Source organism: Mastomys coucha, unplaced genomic scaffold, assembly GCF_008632895.1.
Source record: "Mastomys coucha isolate ucsf_1 unplaced genomic scaffold, UCSF_Mcou_1 pScaffold20, whole genome shotgun sequence".
Taxonomy (NCBI): domain Eukaryota; kingdom Metazoa; phylum Chordata; class Mammalia; order Rodentia; family Muridae; genus Mastomys; species Mastomys coucha.
Window position 1 is genome coordinate 140,254,410 of NW_022196903.1, and position 7,073 is coordinate 140,261,482.

At 44.0% G+C, this 7,073-nt stretch overlaps 1 protein-coding gene and 1 long non-coding RNA gene across 2 annotated transcripts in view; one reads left to right on the forward strand and one right to left on the reverse strand.

Annotated features, from left to right (window-relative positions):
- The window catches only part of LOC116099799, a 31,652-nt gene extending 30,599 nt beyond the window's left edge, over window positions 1-1,053 (forward strand). The window contains exon 4 of the long non-coding RNA XR_004122389.1: window positions 733-1,053. This is a non-coding gene — a long non-coding RNA (uncharacterized LOC116099799). The remainder of the gene's footprint in view (window positions 1-732) is intronic.
- Window positions 1-7,073, reverse strand: part of Itpr2 (inositol 1,4,5-trisphosphate receptor type 2) — a 421,140-nt gene that overhangs the window by 148,560 nt on the left and 265,507 nt on the right. The window lies entirely within an intron of this gene.

A 7,073-nucleotide genomic window follows, 5' to 3' on the forward strand; every position in this document is an offset into this window, starting at 1 on the left:
GGGGGGCTGGGAAGCCTTTGCTGACAGGGGCATGAAGGATGCTGCAGTTATAGTCTTAGGGTATGATAAAAGCTCTAAGCATTTGGCCTGCGGAAACATCAACCCCAAACACTCCCTGTCAAAGAATCTCAGGCTCGGCTTTGCAAAGCTGTCTGAGCCCAGGATGAGGGCAAGCCTTCTCCAGCAGAGCTTGAGAGCCTGACTGCATCTGCTGCCCTGTTGGTGGTGGTGGTGGTGGTGGTATTTATTCAGTGAGTGATAATTTTCATCTGAATAAAAAGGTAAAGAGCTGAGAGGACCCTATAGAGGCTGTTCAGGTAAGCTTTTTGTTTGGTTGGTTGGTTTGGGGTTTTTCTGTTTGATTTTTAAAAAAAAAAAAATCAGAATCTTACAATGCACACAATTGCTTCAAAATTGCTATGTAGGCAAATATGACCTTGAACTCCTGGTCTATCTGACTCTACCTCCTGAGTGCTGGGATTACAGGTCTATACATTCAGGCAAGCTTTAAAGATCACTTCCTTATTGAAGAAAAACTACTAGAATCACATATCATGAACTACTAGCTCAGAAAGCGATCCTGCAGTGTCAGAGACACACGATCTCTGATGCCTGTGACCTCTAGGACGTCTGTAGACACCTATTTAACTACTATATGTTGCTGGGGGCGGGGGGAATGGAATCTAAGTTCTAAGTAAACCATGTTTTCAGCCCTTTATGATTATTTCCCAGTTTCTCTAGGGATACGCAGCAGCAATCCCATGACCCATCACAGCCAATCAAGTTAAAACTCTCCTCCTGCTAAATGACCTGAAGACCTTCCTCTTCAATGAACCTGAACTACCTCCTCCCAACCAAGACCCTCCCAATCTCAGGATTTCCTACCATTGAGACCATGCCTACAGTGCAGCCCCACCCCTAGACTTTTACCCACATTCAGCAGGAAGAAGCTCCCCCCAGAAACCTCTGACCTTATTTCAAGAACCCCTATACTTATGAAACCACTCTTTATCTCTTAAGAATTGGGATATGTCAGAATAAACCTTGAAAAGACTCTGCTAGACATTGACCAAGGAACTTTCAGTTATCCTAAGGCAGTGGTTCTCAACCTGTGGGTCCTGACCCCTTTGAGGTTAAATGACCCTTTCAAGGGGGTCACTTAAGATCATCAGAAAACAAAGACACTTACATTACAATTCATAATGGTAACAAAATTATAAAGTGTGATGGTTTGTATATGCTTGGCTCAGGGAGTGGGACTATTAGAAGGTGTGGCCTTATTGTAGGTGTATCACTGTGGGTGTGGGCTTTAAGACCCTCATCTTAGCTTCCTGGAAGCCAGTCTTCCACTATCAGCCTTCAGATGAAGATGTAGAACTCTCAGCTCCTCCTGCACCATGCCTGCCTGGATGCTGCCATGTTCCTGCCTTGATGATAATGGACTGAACCTCTGAACCTGTAAGCCAGCCCCAATTAAATGTTCTCCTTATAAGAGTTGCCTTGGTCATGGTGTCTGTTCAGAGCAGTAAAACCCTGACTAAGACATAAAGTAACAATAAAAATAATTTTATGGTTGGGGGTCACCACAACATGAGTTTAATGAGGAACTGCATTAAAGGGTCACAATACTATGAAGGTTGAGAACCCCTGGCCTGAGACTTGTGGAACTCTCTTGCTCCTCCCCGTCACTGCCATTCCCAACTCAACCGCCCATATCCTGACAGCCAGCCAGGGCAAAACAATTTCTAAAGGTAAAATGGGCTGGTCTGAACAAACTAGTCCCAGAGGGAGCAGTGTGGGCTTGACATGACCCCAGCAGTTGCCTTTAACTCCCCAGTCCCCAACCCTCCCACATATACTCCAAATGTCCCCTTCCCTCTTCCCTGAGAGAGGCTCTGCCCCTCACTGCTTTGAGAGAAGCAGCCCCGTCTGTTGAGGTTGGACTATTGTCTTTCTACCTTCTGCCTCTTTAAGCTGTCTCAGAAATCTAAGAAAATGGTCAATGCCAGCAATGCACGCACCCATGTGGAATTCCCAGGGGGGAGGGACAGCTAAGCTTCCAGTGAGGTCCAAAATGACCGTGGTACGCAGCAGGTCCCCAGGAGCACCAGAGGATAAAGCAGATCCAGAGAGGAAGGAATAAAAAGGACCAGCCAATGGTCTGAATGGCAGGACTCTTCCTCTGGGACAACGGGAAGGAAGCCATAGCTGGCTGTTTTAAAGGTCTGTTCCTGAATCTAAGCCATGACCAGGGAAGACCAGGGAAGATTCAGCACAGATTTGCTGAGGGGATATCACTGTATGGCCCCTGCCTCCATGGCTATATTTAATATGCACCTCATGTTTCCTACACAAAAGGGGAGGATGGGGGTGGAGAATAGGACAGCACAGAGCAGCTTGCTTTCTCAGGCTAGTTCAAGGAAGGCGGGAACTCTTCTGGAGGTCCCTCTCTGCACACATCAACTGGCCTTAGAGAAGCTAAAGTTCATAGTTTTCCATTTCCCTTCTGTTAAAATTCCCGAGTGGTTGGAGCAATGAGCATCCAGCTTCAGTTCCAAGCTTACTGAGTACAGACTGGCACACTGGTCCTACTCTGAGAGCAGTGGAACAGGGCATGAAGAGCTGTAGATGCGGGGGCAGAGGCTCCATCCCCACCCTCCTTCCTCTTCCCTGGAGTCTCCTAGACGCTTCCTGGAGCACTTGCCGTGAGATCCAGGCTGTGGCCTATATGTGCAGTGGAGAGAGAAGGGCTTGCCAGGGGATGAGAGGATCTCATGGTTCATGAGAGCTATCCAAGAAAATTCAGTGGAAAATGCTCCACCATGCACCCCATACCCACTATATGTACATGCTCCAACATACCCCCATACACTCACAAACACACACCCTAACACAGAGACATACACTCACATATGTGAATACTACCATCACACATTCAGACACATGCAGACACACCACCACTCACACACTGAGAAACATATGCACACACAACTCTACCACCACAATATACACATATCAACACATATATAGAACATACTCCACACACACCAATACATACACATATTACATGTACATACTACACATATACCACAGACACACATCACACACCACATGTACTCCATCACATATGCATATTACACATACAACAGACACACATAACACATACACCACATGTACTCCATCACATACACATATTACATACACATACTACACACATACCACAGACACACATCACACACCACATGTATTCCATCACATACGCATATTATACATACAACAGACACACATAACACACACACATACAGCACATGTACTCAATCACATACACATAGTATACACATATAGTCACACATACCACAGACACATATCACACACCACATGTACTCCAGCACATATGCATAATACACATACAACAGACACACATAACACACACACATACACCACATGTACTCCATCACATACACATATTACACACATATACTACACACATACCATGGACACACATCACACACCACATGTACTCCATCACATATGCACATTACACATACATACTACACAAATACCACAGACACACATACATACACACCTATACTGCATCACATACACATTACACATACATACTGTACATATACACCACAGACCATGAACAATGATTCCAACATGAATGACAAACATGTCACTGCACGCTACCACTAGGAACAAGCTGTACTTTACACCCAGGAGCAAGGCAACACTTGAGTACTTGTCAATTAATGTAGATGTCTGACAAAGGAAACAGAAACTAAATTTTAATAAATTCAGATTAAATTTAGAATTTTTCAGGAAGAAGAGAAATAGTTGTGGAGTCTATAAAACAAAAAATTCTACATAGCTCAACTTCAAAAGAAGGTCTTGAGAATTAAAAATGAACACACAATGGTCCAACCCAACCCCTCCATCCTGTGAGAGCCAGCTGAGCTGCAAAGTCATGCACATCATAGAAACAGTGATGCTGGGGAGACCTGTATAATTGGCCCAGATCTGGGATCGCCACATACTAGCTCACAGCCTCAAGAATTCTCCTTATCTGTCCTGAGACCCAGTTATGGGTATCTGTGGATAACAATATCCAAGCCTCAGTGCTGGGGTTTGGGGATTGGGGTTTTATATATGTGAGGGCACTATGCCCTTCACTATATTAAGTTCTAAGCAGAACTTGGAACAGCTCCTGATCATTTTCCTAAATGGCTAAAGACAAGTAAGCGTTGCTTCAAGGAAGTGGTGGGGAGAGTGGACATCAGCCCTTAGCCAGAGACAGCAGAGTTTAAAGTGTGGGCTCCTCACATTCATATTGTTATGCGAAGGTTAACATGAGCAGTATTGTGTCAAGTTTTCATCTCTGTGTCTGCACACTCATTCAGCCCGATCCTCCCATGCACACTCACCCTACCTATCCTCCTCTGCACATTCACCCAGCCTGATCCTCCCTGCACACTCAACCAGCCTGATCTTCCCTGCACACTCACCCAGCCTGATCCACCCCTGCACACTCACCCTACCCTATCCTCCCATGGTGTTGACTGCCATTGGATTTCACCTTGCTACCTTCAGGTTCTGACGTCCTGAATAACCAAGTATCATGCAAATCTTTTGGCTTAATGAAATCTAAAGCTACTATTCTCTTAACACATTGTGTTTTAATGAGTGACTACTTTTTAAAAGAAAATTAAACACAATCTATCATCTCGCTGTAGACTCAAAATAAAAACTATTGCATTTTTCCTGTCTATTATTATACAATTATAGTGCTTTTATTATTGTATAATCATATTGGCTTAATTTTATAATATTTGTTTGCTTCTATCTTTAAGTCAGAATCTTGCTATGTATCCTAGAATGACCTCAAACTTAAAATCCTCCAATCTCAATTTGAGTATTATGGGTATCAATTTTTTTGGTAATTTCCTACTCTAGTTCACTCATAAGAGCACACATTTCCCTGTCAATGTGAACAGTCCTGTTCTTTCAAGGGCTTCCGACTAGTTGTGGTCTGTGCATAATTCACGAAAGATTCCACAGCAAACACACAGACAAGGATTAGAAGGAATGAAGATGGGTCCTTCACACACCCGTCCCCATCTTGAAGCACAAACACAGTTATTACCTGAAGAAAGTGAGGTCTTGGTTCAAATAAGCAGAATGATGCCCAAGCTAATTAGTATTGCTGGCTAGCTGCCTCATGGAGGAGCTTGTCCAGAAAGACTTGAGCCAGGTGCATCAGGGGCTTACAAACAGGACTGGGAATCATCCTGACGTCTCCGTCATCTGCCATGACAGATCTCTTACTATTAGTTACCTAGAACAGTAACTAACACACAAGGTGCTAAAGGGAGGTGAGACCTTCTTTTGTTTTGCTATATATGTGGTATGCATTCATGCTCACACACACACGTGTGTGTGTGTGTGTGTGTGTGTGTGTGTGTGTGTGAACATGTGGGAACTTGTGTGTGAGCACACATGTGGAGGCCTGGGGTTCACACCAGTTGTATCCCTCTAGAACTCTCCACCTTACATGTGAGACAGGGTCTCTCTTAAAGTCAGAGCTCTCGTTTTCTGAGAGTCTGGCTAGCCAGTTTTGATCTGAGGAAGCCATGACTCCACCTGTCGAAGCTGGATTGCAGGCGCTTGTCCATGTCCTCTTGGCTTTGCTGTGGGTTCTGGAGTTCAACACTTGCAAGAGCTTTATCCACCAAGCCATGTCCCCATCCCTGAAACTTTCATTTTAATGACAAGCAACAAGAGTGCACTTATTAGAGACAGTAGCTGTTCGTGCTGTGACCCCTGCCTTCAAGTCAGACACATGATCGCCACAGACCTGTGCGACCAGCTGCTGCATGAAATATGGGAAGCCTTTCTCAGGCTAAGAAGAAAACACAAAGTGAGAGAGATTGGAGGTGAATGGGCAAGTTTGAGGATCGTTTCCCTGAATGTCAGTCTGTTAAGACTGAGATAAAACTTCCGGAATGGGAAAGAAAAAGCCAACATGTACCTCTCCCCTCATCTTCTATTTAGCATATGAATAGCTGTATGTAACATAAGCAGACACAGGCACTCCGACTCCTGGCTGAGAATGCATGTATGTGTGAAGGGTGGTTATGAAATCAATGACGCAGTAAGACTGCATTGGTGCACATGGATGGCTGCACAGCCATATTTTCTGACTTTCACACTTTTTCCTCAACATTTTAACATTTATGAATTGTAGGCTTCTTTAAAGTCAGTGGTGTGTCAGAGACTCTGGCAGCCTGCTTTGGTTTTTTACTGATACTAGAATTTGAAATACATGCTTTTGAATGAAGACATCCGTGTCATTTGCTAGGAATGAATCCAGTGCCTCATGCAAGCTAGACAAGCATTCTGCCATGAGCTACATCCCAGCCTGAAGGTCTGTGGCCCAGCATCAGTGTGCTTTACACTGTGTGGCATCATTCTGTAGCCCTCTTGGTGAACGTGAAGTGAGATGAAATTATACCAGGAACCTAAAGATTTAATCTTTTATTCAAACAGTTTTTAGATATTTTCCTTTCTAATTCTATGTGTCTACCTGATGCTCCAACTCCCAGCATCCTAAGTTTTTTATGTCATTTTGCCTGAATTGTGTTTGTGTTAAGATCAGAAAAGGAAATTACATCGTGGGTAGATGTGAGAGGTGCATTTACCTCAACCCTCGAGGGTAATGGAAAAAAATGAATAAAAAGCATCTAACTCGTTTGTGAATTACATATTGATTTCTGTTCTTCAAAAAACTGCCCTTCATGGCACTTCATAGCCACTAGGACGGCTAAGATTTAAAAGGCCACACGGCGTCTCACTCAAGGACAGGGAGAAATCACACCCCACATAACTTACAGGCCAGACATGACATGAAGATGCCATGCTGCTGAAGAACTGCATCACAGTTCCCGAACATTAACTGCAGAGATCTCGCTCCTTAGCATACAACCGAGAGAAACATTAACAGCAGAGATCTCGCTCCTTAGCATGTAACCAAGAGAAACATTAACAGCAGAGATCTCACTCCTTAGCATGTAACC